We start from the raw sequence: 12811 nt of genomic DNA on the forward strand, positions 1-12811 counted from the left end.
TTTGAGAGAGTTTCAATATCACACCCTTTGCTAAGGGGATTTTCTTGTACAGATTTTCCGAAAGCATTTTGTCGAGCGCCCCCACATGCCAAGTGCAGTGCTAAGCCCAAGGTGGGCTAAACTGTTGACAGGTAGCTCTTGGCTGATGGGTGAGACTTTATTCCGCCCCCGTAGGTGAGGCAGGAAGCAGTGGGAAGAGGCTGGGGGAGTCACTGCAATGAATCAAGGAAAGGAGACAGATGCAAAGTTTTCCACTCTGTGGCTCCACTTTGGGCCCAGTTAGATTTCGCCCTGTTCAAGCATTAGGGGACAAGGAAAGGCTAACACAAAGCCCAGGAGCGGGAGAAAAAAAAAAAAATCCCATTGCACAAGAGGGAGAAAGGGATAATAGCTCAAAAGGGAAATTTCTCATCTAAAAAGGATTAACCTTCATGAACAGAAGATTTTCTCAGAAGACGCTGGCTTTCTATGCCAAATGATATTTATATTACTTTTACTAAATCAGAAAGTGCAGAGATGAGAGGGGATGTTGATGAACTGAAGGCCCAGGAGCCGAAACACAGTCCTAACAGAACTGATGAAAGGTTCACTTAACGCAGCCGAACGCTGCAGAGAACAAACCTGAGAAATAATCCCAGAACACAGAGAACATAAGGAAAAGGGAGAAAAAAGAATGAAATCTAAGAAAATGGAAATGGAGGGGAGATCACAGAAATCCAACTTATGAATAAAACATGTTCTAAAAGGAAGTACAAACAACCTGTAGATCCTAAGTAATGGGCGGGACATAATCAAAAAGAACTTTCTAGAAAGGAAAAAAGGACTGGAGATTAAGAGCCAAAATGAATGACCAGCTCTTAGAAACTCATGTCGAGAGTCTTTTCTTCAAATTTTAAATATTAACATAAATTAAAAAACAAAGTGTCAGGGTGGGGAGAGGGTCACCATGAATGCCACAAATACAACATGATGTGATAGTAGATATAAATGACAATGGGCAACACTCAGACTCTTAAGACAGGGAGAATTTGGCCCAAGACTTTTATGCCTGTCAAGCACTTGTTCAACAATAAAAATAAAAACAAAAAATGTCTTCAAAAGCCGAGGACCTCCCAGAAAATATATTGCTTGTGCAAAATATTTTCAAAGTTCTCAAGCCTTAGTAAATCAGAATGAGTGGCAGAGGCTGGGAGGTATATTTATAATAAACTCTACTGTTGGTCCTAAGCATCCAGCCCAACCTGACGGCTGGTCTCAGTCCAGCATCATCGGCACACACTGCTGGGAGATAAAGTGACACATTTAGAAATTTGAGGTAGAAGACTAGCAGCACTGAAACCAGTAAGGACACAGAAGGATGTTTTAGTGTCATATTAGCCGCTAATAGTTTCAGCCTAAAAATCCTGTGTGTGCATATACACGCACATATATATCATATACAATATATAACATATTACATAGGTAGTATATATGGTACATATATTACATATATAGTATATATACCATATATATGGTACATATATTACATATATAGCACATATACCATATATATGGTACATATATTACATATATAGTATATATGTAAATATATATTCATGTATACATATATATTTGCATATATTTTTTTTTCATTTATGGAAACAAAAATAGAATACAAATGACCCAAACTTTGAACTGGATTTCTTCCTTTTTACTGTAGGTGATACTGCTGTGTCCTCTATTATTTGTCTGCAGCCTCCCACATTTTAAAGTGACTCATAAAAATATAATAGAATAAAAGCTTTCCTTGTTATGGAGCTGTATGGAAATAAGGGTAGGAAACAATGAATGCAGCAGCTCAAGGTCCTCTAGTCTTGCCAGAGGTAAACTGTAGATCTAGATCTGAGCATTTTGTCAATAAAAAAGCAGGGAGACGCTAGAAGATAAACAACATACAGGAGAGAAAAACAAGCCAAACTGTCTGTAGAGATAGTCATCTGAAGCATGGACCTTTCAGCTCCCTAACTGCTTTCTGCCCTGGACCCCGCTGGCCGATTCTCAGCACAGCAGCCAGAATGAACCTGGTAAACAGTATAATAGATCATGACTCCCCTCTGCTCAAAATCCTCCAAGGTCCCCATTTCACGCAGAGTCAAAGTCCAAGTCCTCCAAGGACCTATAAAGCAACACCACCCCATTTCCTTGCAGATCTGACGGCCTCCTCCTTCTCCCAGCATTAGTCTCCTTCCAACCTGGCTGCCTTCTTCTGTTATCCATTTCTGCCACCCCCCCACAAATTCTTACTCTTTGTGCCCACTTCACTTTTCTCCACAGCATGAGGAAGCACTAGCGTCTTCTTTACCTAAGTGATTTACTTTCTGACTCCTTATCCATAACATCAGTGGGCTGAGGGGAGGAACTGGTGTCTGCTTTGCTCGTGGCTTTGAATTAGAGCCTGGTGTAAGGTGAGTGCTTGGTAAATACCCACCTAAGCTGAATAAATGAATCGGCCTTTTGAAAAAGAAAGAGCAGAGGGGCGCCTGGGTGGCTCAGTGGGTTAAAGCCTCTGTCTTCGGCTCGGGTCATGGTCTCAGGGTCCTGGGATCAAGCCCCGCATCGGGCTCTCTGTTCAGTGGGGAGCCTGCTTCCCCCTCTCTCTCTGCCTGCCTCTCTGCCTACTTGTGATCTCTGTCAAATAAATACATAAAATCTTAAAAAAAAAAAGAAAGAAAGAAAGAAAAAGAATGAGCAGAGAGTTAAAGGTACATACTCTGCATTCAGAACACGGAGACCGCCCAAGGAGTATGGTCTTGCCCTGAAGAAAAGAGCCATGAGTGCTGAGGGCTCACCTGACAGGGGAGGGCTGACACCCTTAGGACATCTGAAGCCTCCTAACCAGGGAAAAGCCATAAACAATGGTCTTTCTGCTATACCCAGAGAGGTCCTATAGAAGCACAGACAGCAAATCAAATTCCATAAAGGAGACCAAGAAAAGGGAGAAGTGGAAAGGGCATGGCTAATTGACAAATCATTCATCTTCTTTGCTTTATAATACTGTATTCTCATCATTTATTCCCTAAAACTTAAAACCTCTGAAAGAAAATGATACTCCAGGAAAACAGAAAATGACTACGACCGAGATGTAAAGAAGAAAATATGTGTGTTCCAAAAACCATGATTTATGCCCCCACAAAGATTCAGATGAATTCAAGTGAGTTCCTTTAAATATTAAGAAATAGTAATCTTCTCTATTATATCATCAAATAATTAAAATGGATGGTTCTCTCATTTTCTGTACTCTGTATTAGTTTAGAAAGCTGGAATTACCTGGGCACAGGTACTCCACATATTGTGGAGTACTAATGACTAACTATAAGAATCCTAATAAAACACTTCTATATCATATCTGAGACTATATTAAATGAATAACACACATGAGCTGTAGTGGATATTATGAGGCACAGCCCAGGTCCCTTCTTTGGAGATCTTTATTCTTTTTTACGTTTTTTTAAGATTTTGTTTATTTGCCAGAGAAAGAGCACAAGCAAGGGAAGCAGCAGGCAGAGGGAGAAGCAGACTCCCCATTGACCAAGGAGCCTGATGCGGGACTCGATCCCATGACCCTGGGATCATGACCTGAGCTGAAGGCAGATGCTTCACTGACTGAGCCACCCAAGTGCCCCAGAGAGATATTTATTCTTTCCTGACTCATGAAGAGATCTCATCGAAGATTATACACTTGCCAGGGATGGCCCCAAATAACCAGTAGATGTGGGGACAAAGACTCGCTGCCCTGTTTCCATTTGGGACAACCCTAAAGAAACATGTGGCTATAGAACTCTACATGGCATTGGCTGAGGCTTCTGTTGCAACTCTACCAGAGCTGAAGCTCTCCACCCACTCTTAGTACCTTCATCTCTTGGCTCATACCCTGAAGACATAAAGGTTCAAAATCTTTGTGATGCAGCAAAAGCAGTTCTAAGAAGGAAGTATATAGTCATACAGGCCTATCTCAAGAAACAAGAAAAATCTCAAACAATCAAACCTTATGCCTGAAGGAACTAGAAAAAGAACTACAACAACAACAACAAAAAACTAGTAGAAGGAAGAAAATAATAAAAATCAGAGTAAAAATAAATGAAATAGAGACAATAGAAACACAGAAAAGATCAATGAAACATAAGAGCTCATTCTTTGAAAAGATACTCAAAATTGATAAACTTTAGTCAGACTCATTGAAAAAGAGAAAGAGAGGGGGAGAGAGGATGCAAATAAATAAAATAAAAAATGAAGAGGGGTGCTTACTGGCTCAGTCAGAAGAGCATATGACGCTTGACCTTGGGGTTGTGAGTTTGAAACCTCTGTTGGGTGTAGAGATTACTAAAAAATAAATAAACTTTAACCAAAAAAAAGGAAGAGGAGAAGGAACAACCAATACCACAGAAATACAAAGAATTATAAGACATTACTCGGAAAAATTATACACCAACAAAGTGGATAACCTAAGAGAAATGGATAAATCCCAAGAAACATAGTCTTCTAAGACTAAACAGGAAAGAAATAGAAAAAAACCATGAGAAACTATGGACTCTGAAAAACACTCTGAGGGTTTTGAAGGGGTGGGGGGTGGGAAGTTGGCCTGCCTGGTGGTTGGTATTGTGGAGGGCACATATTGCATGGAGCACTAGGTGTGGTGCATAAACAATGAATTCTAGTACACTGAAAAGTAATTTAAAAAAAATCAGAAAAGACTGATTTCTAGTAACAAAATTCAATCTGTAATTAAAAAAAAAAAAACCTCCCAATAAACAAAAGTCCAGGACCAGGTGGCTTCAAAGTTAAATTCCATAAACAGTGAAAGAATTAATAACTATCCTTCTCTAATTATTCTAAAAAAAAAAAATAGAAAGGAATGGTTCCAGATTTATTCTATGAGGTCAGCATTACCCTGATACAAAAAACAAACAAAGATACTATTAAAAAAAAAAAAAGAAGAAAAGAAAAGAAAAGTACATGCCAATATCCCTTAGGAACCTAGATGTAGAAGTCTTCAACAAAATATTAGCAAACCATATTTAAAAATACAAAAAGGATCATTTACCAGGATCAAGTGAGATTTATTCCAAGGATGGTTCAATACCCACAAATCAATCAACATGATACATCACATGAACAAAATGAAAGACAAAAATGGTATGATCGGGGCACCTGGATGGCTCAGTGGGTTAAAGCCTCTGCCTGCAGCTTGGGTCATGATCCCAGGGTCCTGGGATCGAGCCCTGCATCGGGCTCTCTGCTCAGCAGGGAGCCTGCTTCCTCCTCTCTCTCTGCCTGCCTCTCTGCCTACTTGTGATCTCTGTCTGTCAAACAAATAAATAAAATCTTTAAAAAACATATAAAATAAAAAATAAAAATGGTATGACCATCTCAATAGATGCAGAAAGAGCATTTGAAAAAATTCAATATCCATTCATGATAAAAGCTTTCCACAAAGTAGGTATAGAGAGAAATACCTCATCATAATAAAGGCTATATATGACAAACCCACAACTAACATGACACTCAACAGTGAAAAGCTGAAAGCTTTTCCCATAAGATCAGGAAGATGACAAGGATGTCTACTCTCACCACTTTTATTTAACATACTACTGGAAGACGTAGCCATAAGAATCAGGCAAGAAAAGGAAATAAAAGGCATCCAAATTGGTTAGGGACAAGTAAAACCATCATTATTTATAGATGACATACTACTATACATAGAAAACCTTAAAGACTTCATTAAAAATCTATTAGAACTGATAAATGAATTCAGTAAAGTTGCAGGACACAAAATCAATATACAGACATCTGTTGTGTTTCTATATACTATTAATGAGATAGCAGAAAGAGAAATTAAGAAAACAATACTAATTACAATTGTATCAAAAAGAATAAAATAGGGGCACCTCCGTGGGTTAAAGCCTCTGCCTTCAGCTCAGCTCATGATCTCAGGGTCCTGGGATGGAGCCCCGCATCGGGCTCTCTGCTTAGCAGGGAGCCTGCTTCCTCCTCTCTCTCTCTGCCTGCCTCTTTGCCTACTTGTGATCTCTGCTTATCAAATAAATAAATAAAATCTGAAAAAAAAAAAAGAAAAAATATCTAGGAATATATTTAACCAAGGAGGTGAAAGAACTCTACTCTGAAAAATATAAGATATTAATGAAAGGAACTGAAGACAACACAAATAAATGGAAAGATATTCCATGCCCATGGACTGGTAAAATTAATATGGTTAAAATGCCCATCCTACCCAAAGCAATTTACAGGTCAATGCAATTCCTATCAAAACACCAATAGTGCTTTTCACAGAACTAGAACAAATAATTCTAAAATTTGTATGGAACCACAGGAGACACCAAATAGCCTAAAGAATCTTGAGAAAGAAGAGCAAAGTGGGAGGTATCACAATCTCAGACTTCAAGATACACCCAAAGTTACAGTAATCACAATAGTATGATACCAGCAGAAAAACAGACACAGGGATCAATGGAACAGAATAGAGAGCCCAGAAAAAACTCCATGCATGTATGGTCAATTCATCTACAACAAAGGAAGAATATACAACAGGGAAAAGACAGTCTCTTCAATAAACGGTGCTAGGAAAACTGGACAGCTACATACAAAGGAATAAAACTGGACCACTTTTTTATACCATACACAAAAATAAGCTCAAAATTGATTAAAGACCAAAATGTGAAACTTGAAACCATAAAATTCCTAGAAGAAAACCCAGGCAATAATCTCTCAGACACCAGTCTTAGCAATATTTTCTGGATATGTCTCCCCAGACAAGGGAAACAAAAGCAAAAATAAACAATGGGACTATCTCAAACTAAAAAGCTTTTACACAGCAAAGGAAACCAACAGAACAAAAAAAAAAAAAAAAAAAAAAAAAAAAAAAACAACCTCCTGAAAGGAAGAAGATATTTGCAGATGATGTCTGAAAGAGGTTAATATTCAAAACATATAAAGAACTCATTTGACTCAACACCCAAGAAAACAAATAATCTGACTTAAATATGAGCAGAGGACCTAATTAGATATTTTTTTCCAAAGAAGACGTATAGTGGGCCAGCACACACATGAAAAGATGATCAACATCAGTGATCATCTGGGAAGTATAAATCAAAACCATGATGAGATATCACCTCACAACTGTCAGAATGATTACAATAAAAAATACAAGCAATAACAAGCATTAGTGAGGATGTGGAAAAAAGGGAGCCCTCATGTGCTATTGATGGAAATATAAAATGGTACAGGTACTGTGGAAAAGAGTGTGGAGTTTCCTCAAAAACAGAAATATCATATCATCCAGTAATCCCATTTCTGGATATCTACCCAAAGGAAATGAAGACACTAATTTGAAAAGATACATACATCCCTATGTTTACTGCAGGATTATTTACAGGAGTCAAGGAGTCAAGATATGGAAGCAACTGAAGTAGCCATCGATAGAAGAATGGATAAAGAAAATTCTATATATATTTTATATCTATATCTATATATATATCTCACACACACACACATATATATACAACAGAATATTACTCAGCCATCAAAAAGAATGAAATCTTGCCATTTGTGACAAGATGGGTGGATGTAGAGTATTATGCTAAGTGAAATAAATCAGACAGAAAGACAAATATTATATAATTTCACTTACACACAGAACGTAAAATACAAAGCAAACAAACAAAAACAGACTCATGAATACAGAGAACAAACTGGTAATTGCCAGAGGGGAGGCTGGTGGGGAGATTGGAGAAACCAGTGAAGGAGATTAAGAGGTACAAACTTTTAGTTATAAAATAAGTCACGGGGATGAAAAGTACAGTGTAATAACTTTGTATGACAGCAGATGGTAACTACAGTTACCATGGTGAGCATTTCATGATGTATTTAATTGTCAAATCACTATGTTGTACACCTGAAACTAATATATGTTAACTATACTTCAACTTTAAAAAGGTACCCTGGAGTATATACCAGAAGAATAAGTATTTTGATAATACAGGCAGGCACATGGAAGGTACTCAGTAAATGGTAATTTCATCATGCAAAGCCACAGAATTAAAAAGCGTAGGATTGTATACAACTCAACAGAAAAATCAGCAAGACAAACAGGAAGTCCAGAAAGACACACACACACACACACACACACACACACACACACACACATTCACTCACTCACACACCATATATAAAGACAAACAGGAAGTCCAGAAAGACACACACACACACACACACATTCACTCACTCACACACCATATATAATGTTATTGTTATTTTAAATTACAGTGAAATGATGATGACAATGATGAAATCTACAATTATTGATTGTCTAGTACTCTTAATTACTTCTTGCATGCCAAAACCTTTAACTATAGTTTACAAGTACAACAGAAGAAAAATAGCTAAAGATAAACAGACAAGACAGTGCGTCCAGCACACAGTTTGTAAGCAACAGAGCCAGGTCTCAACTCAAAACTGTCTACCTGCACAAAGCCCAAGCTTGGAAACATGGCCCTGGCATAGGCTTCTGCCAGTCAGTTCCAACCGCAGACATCAGTGCTCAAGTAAACACGTTCAACACGGAGATTCTCTTGCCAAAGGCTGCTAGCAATTTGCATTTCTACCAGTGTGTAAATGGTCACCTGCCCACATACCCACCAGGTTAAGTACTGCGATACAAGGAAAGAAGGCAAGGAGGGAAGGAAGGTGGAAGGGAAAGGGAGCCTCACCTTTGGAAAGGCCCCAAACAGAAGTGCATCACGACTTCAGGTTCCTTTTCCATGTCAACAAATGAAGTCAATTACTTTTTACGTAATTATTAGTCATTTTATCTTGTTCTTTAAGGTGCCTTATAGGGGCCTTTGCCAGATGACCTGTATCTTCATCTTATTAATATACCTGGGCTTTGTCGGGGTACCTGAGTGGTTCAGTCGGTTAGGTGGCCGGCCCTTGCTTTCGGCTCAGGTACCCAGCTATGATCGAGCCCAGCTACGGGCGCCATACTCAACGGGGAGTCTGCCTGAGGATTCTCTCTCCCTCTGACCCGCCCCCAACTCATGCTCTATCTTTCTTTCTAAAATAAATAAATAAAAATTTTATATATGTGTGTATATTTTATATATATGTATGTATGTCTGTCTAGGCTTTATTGTGCTGTGGACATTATGCTCTCTATTATCTTCCACAGTTCATCATTCTTCTTCTAGTGTTGTTGAAAGGATTTTTCTAAGTCTAAAATTTTGCTTAAGGTGGGGTTTTTTCTTTTTTCTCTTCAGATTCTAAAGTTTGTTACATGGCCTGATTCATCGGTCTTGCATCACTGTTTCTTTTTGTTAAAATTCAAAAATGGCCACCTCCAACACAGAAACAGATTTTTTTTTAAATGCACCAGCCGTTCCTCTTTATACGTTTAAGGCGGTGGTTCTGAACCTTGGTTGCATATTTCAAACACCTGGGAAGTTTTAAGAATTACTGGTAACTGCATCTATTCTGACTTCATGGGCCTGGGTTCAGCCAGGCAGAGGGAATCCTAAGCTCTGAGATGAGTCTGAGGAACCAATCAAGGTTGAGAAGCATTGCAAACCTTCTGTAAGTGGGCAGATAGCCAATATTTTAGGATCCTTCACAAGTTCCCACTCTGCTGTAAATGTGTGTAAATGAATGGGTGTGGCTGTTGTAAATGAGTGGGGATGGCTATATTCCAATAAAGTTTTATTCAAATAAATAGTCCAAGGGGCATTGTTTGCTACACTGACATTAGAGAACCACTATTCAGGGGTGCCTGGGTGGCTCAGTGTGTTAAGCATCTGCCTTGTGTTAAGGTCATGACCCCAGTTCTGGGATCAAGCCCTACAGGGGGCTCCCTGCTGAGCAGGAAGCCTGCTTCTCCCTCTCCCTCCACGGCTCCCCCTGCTTGTGCTCTCTGTCAAATAAATGAATAAAATCTTTTTAAAATTTAAAAAAAAAAAATAGAAACCCACTCTTCAAATTCCACATGCACACAAATCACAGGATTTGTTAACATTCACGTTCTGATTCCGTGGGTCTGAGATGGGGCCTGACACTGCACAGTTAACCAGCCCTAACGTGGTGCAGATGCTCTTGGTCAGAGACCACACTTTGAGAAAACAAGGCTGCAGGGCAGTGGTTCTCAGACTGTGCTGCCAATGCAATCTCCCAGGGATAATAAAACAATACTGACACCTGCCTCCCCCTCCCACACATTCGGATTTAATTGGTCTGGGGTACAACCTGGGTGTCAGAATTTTTAAACTCCCCAGATGATTCTAAAGTGCAGCCACATGTGGGAACCTGTGGTTTAGGACTATGTATTCTTTAACCTTGTGAATCTACCTTGATGTATTTGTTTATTTTGGTCAACAGAATGCGAATGGAATGAAGCTTTATTTTTTTTCTCAAATACTTAGCAAATTTCCCTACCTGAGTAATCACTTGAATAATCTAAAACCATTAAGATACCCACCAAGCATGCTGCGTCTCTACTTAAATTAATTTTAAAGAGCATACTTGCTAACTGTAAGTTAGAAGAAATCTATAGTATAATAAGAGACTATGGTTAAAAAATGCATTCAGCGTGGGGTACCTGGGGGGCTCCATCAACTGAGTGCCCAACTCTTGATTTCCGCTCAGGTCATGATCTCAGGGTTTGAGATCCAGCCACAGCATCAGGCTCCCTGCTCAGCAGGGAGTCTGCCTGAGATTCTCTCTCCCTCTTCCTCAGCCCTTCCCCATCCCACCCTGCATGGCATGTGTTCTTTCTCTCTCAAAATAAATAAATCTTTAAAGAAATGCATTTAGCTCAAGAGCTTAGGGGAAAAGTCATCTTAACAATGAGGAGGTAGATGATTTCTATTTTAGTGTTTATAACTGAATAATAAGAAAACCAATAAAGATTAAAAGGGATAAAAAAAATTTTAAGGGAACAAATGACAACAATCAAACAAAATAAAATAAAGTACTGGCTGATCCAATAAAGACGCAAATAGAAAAAAAATTCATGCACAGTTCTATACTAATAAAACTGCAAGCCTCAGTAATAGGGGATGACTTTCCAAGAAATGTAAACCTTGAAAGCTGATACGACTAAAAAGGGAAATAGCTATAGAGTAATAGTTGATATATAAATAGAAAATTTACTAATATTTTCCTTTCAAAGACTTTGCAACCATGTAATTTATTATTAAATTCTTTAAAACATTTACATTTCATTGAAATTCTAAACTAACCCATAATACAAAAAAGAAAACTACTAAAGTTGTTTTATAAAATAGACACCAACCTGGTGCAAAAAAACCTGACTTTTCAAAGCACAAAAATAAAACAATCTCACTTGTTAGATTATGCCACGATTCCACATAAAATACCAATATACATAAAATACCAATATATATAATTCATCATTAGATTAAAATATATATAATTCATCAGTGATTAAAACAGTAATCTGGTTCTGGTTAAACCAATAATAGTGCTGGTTAAACATAGCAGATTGAACGGAATGCTTTACCTCTGACCCCTCTCAAAACCTCATTAAAGTAATACTAGAATCCCCCAAGGATGAAAAGAAGGGAAGAGAGACTATAGCATGTAAGAGAAAAGCAAAAAATGTTGGCAGATGAAAAGTGGATATTCGGTTGGAAATGAACTTGGCAGAGCTGAGAAACATAATTTCACATTTGCATAGCATTTAGAGTAACTGTGTGTGTGTGTGTGTATGTATATATATATATATATATATATATACATACACACACATAGTTATATATAATGTACATACAATATTTATTATATACTATTAAATGAATTTCTAGAAGGAGAAAATAAAGGCAATTGGAAGCAGGAAAATTCTAAATAATATTAGAATCAAGTTTCCCAGGCCAAAAGAATGACCTGCATCCTCAGGTTGAAAAGGTCTATTAACTGTCCAGCAGGATGAATTTTCAAGGACCCAAATGTAGACATATCATGGTGACATTTCAATGTAAATAAAGATATAAGACCCTCAAAACAATGACAGAATAGATTATTGTCATAATTCCCTTGGCTGCACTGGATGAAAGGAAAAAAGGAAGATTATCTTCATAATTCTCAGGAGAAATCATTTTGAACCAAGAAAGACATACTTAGCCAGGTAGAAAAAAAAAATAATCCAAAAGTAGTGAGATACATGGGGCTCCTGGGTGGCTCAGTGGGTTAAAGCCTCTGCCTTCGGCTCAGGTCAGGATCTCAGGGTCCTGGGATGGAGTCCAGCATCGGACTCTCTGCTCAGCAGGGAGCCTGCTTCCTCCTCTCTCTCTGCCTGCCTCTCAGCCTACTTGTGATCTCTGACTGTCAAATAAATAAAAGTAATGAGATACAAAAATCAATGGGGGAAAAGAATCAAAAGAACTGATTAGTTTATGTGTTGAATGAATATTATAAAACATAATAAATAATAACAATGATCCCAAAATTAAAATCTCTGTACGTGGAAGATGTAGATATGGAGGGGGGACAGCAGTGGAAAGAGAAAGGTGAGCTAAAGTTGTCATCCTACTTGTAGGGAAGATACTATATTTTTTAAGTTTATTTATTTTAAGTAATTTCTACACCCAACATGGGGCTCAAACTCACAACCCTGAGATCAAGAGTCATGTGCTCTTCCAACTGAGCCAGGTAGGCACCCCAAGGCGAACATACTATTAATATACACATTAACAGAAAAATTTAAGTTTGTGCATCAAAAACTTAAGAATATACTCGGAATCACAAATTCAAA

At 38.1% G+C, this 12811-nt stretch overlaps 1 protein-coding gene across 17 annotated transcripts in view; it reads right to left on the minus strand.

Moving 5' to 3' along the window:
• Positions 1 to 12811, minus strand: part of LOC111144685 (potassium calcium-activated channel subfamily M alpha 1) — a 726020-nt gene that overhangs the window by 244041 nt on the left and 469168 nt on the right. The gene's annotated exons all lie outside the window — the stretch shown is intronic.

This window comes from Enhydra lutris, unplaced genomic scaffold (assembly GCF_002288905.1).
Source record: "Enhydra lutris kenyoni isolate GAN:26980312 unplaced genomic scaffold, ASM228890v2 scaffoldscaffold12, whole genome shotgun sequence".
Lineage (NCBI taxonomy): Eukaryota > Metazoa > Chordata > Mammalia > Carnivora > Mustelidae > Enhydra > Enhydra lutris.